We start from the raw sequence: 1825 nt of genomic DNA, 5'->3' as shown, positions 1-1825 counted from the left end.
GTGACGTCCGTACCGAGGTACTTACCGAACCATGATTATTTGGTACCGTTACACCCCTACTATTTATTGTTCTAAAGGTTTGTATCCAAAAGGACTTTTCCTTAGGAAAAGCACCGAAGAGTATCGAAAAGTATTGAAATTCATATTGGTATTGGTACCGAAACAAAGATTTTGGTATCGTGACAACACTAGTACTTTGACATGTGGAGGAGCCGAGGATTGAATCGCAGATCTTCTGATTGGTTGACGACCTGCTCAGTGTCTGAGCTGCAGACGCCACGTGTGTGTGTGTGAGTATGTGTTTGTGTGTGTGTGTGTGTGTGTGTGTGTGTGTGTGTGTGAGTGTGCTAATAAATTAACACATTCAATTCCTGAAAACATGGTGAAAAAACTGAGGCCTCAGGTGATTCAGATGTAAAATAATACCTTAACATTTCGTCAACTAAAGTGTGCGTCACACGTCTGCGGCCTCGAGTCTTTTCATCTGAATTTTTCTGAACCTTTAACCGACATCAGCAGCTCGTCTCCAGGCTCCCTGACGGCGAGCTCTGGATCCCAAATCCAGAACAAGTCTCAGAGGAAAATAGAGGATTTAAAAGTGTGTGAGTCTGATCAATATCATCATTGATCATCTGTGTGTGTGTGTGTGTGTGTGTGTGTGTGTGAGAACTCTTGAACGCCTCCTGGTGTCCAGGTGAGAGCAGCTCTGACCTGTAGTAACCTCTGCTCTGTTCCCGTCTTCAGTTATTTACGCTCTCTGTTACATAATGAAGCCATTAAAGTTTGATGAAGTAGCTCAGACCGACTGAGCAAAGACGCCAAACGCTTCTTTCCACAGATCCGTGAAGTCATCGCAGGGTTACACCTCAAGTTCCCCTCCCCTTTCCATCCACTGTCAGCTGATGGCGTTCGTCTCTCTCAAAGCTTTGTGTGTTTCCTCAGACAGTGTGGAGTTCCTGAGGAGCGTCTTGGCGTGATGAGTCAGTGAACGATGTGTCCTCTGAAAGAGGAAGAATCTCATCTCTATTTTCTTTGGTGGTTTTTAAATCCAGTTGCTCTCTGTGCCGTAATGTTAGCAGTGCCTCTCAGAGCTGCTGTGGGTTAAAAGTACACGTCAGTACAACACACACACACACACACACACACACACACACACACACACACACAGTGTCCTGTGGGACGGACTGGTGTTCAGTCCATTAACCGCAGCAGCAGTCGTTGTTGTTGTTGCAGGTTTCGCCGTCACAAGATCACTTTTCATGTTTTCATAAATCCACTGAGGAGACTTGAGGAACACTTGGTCGCCGCCCTGCTGCTGTCAGAGAGGAGCTGACTCTGTAACGCCTCATCACACAGAGTAATAAATAACATACATACGTGTTTCAATCACGTGTTTAATAAGTTCTGATTTTATTTATACAGCCTTTCAGGGCCGTGTCCACCGAGGCGTTTTGTTCCTGAGGACAGCGTATCAACGCTACACAAAGCCAGCAGTGTGTCGAGGCGCTGAGCCTCTGCTCTGCACCCAGCACTTCCTGTCTGGCCTATTTTTATGCCTCTGTGCCAGAGATAGCCGTGGACCAAGGCATTGTGTTAATTTTAGGTTGTCCGTACATCTGTCCCATCCTTGTGAACATCATATCTCAAGACGGCCTCAAAGGAATTTCTTTAATTTTGGCACAAATGTCCACCTGGACTGAAGAATAAACTGATCAGAATTTGTTGGTCGAAGGTCAAAGGTCAGTTTGTGAGGTCAAACTCAAGAGTTCTGCCAAAACTTCACACAAATGTTTAAATAAATGCTGTTATTGTGCAGCAGCACGTG

The sequence above is a fragment of the Epinephelus moara genome, chromosome 21 (assembly GCF_006386435.1).
Source record: "Epinephelus moara isolate mb chromosome 21, YSFRI_EMoa_1.0, whole genome shotgun sequence".
Lineage (NCBI taxonomy): Eukaryota > Metazoa > Chordata > Actinopteri > Perciformes > Serranidae > Epinephelus > Epinephelus moara.
The sequence above is the reverse complement of the archived record's forward strand: the minus strand, read 5'-3'. Positions refer to the sequence as shown.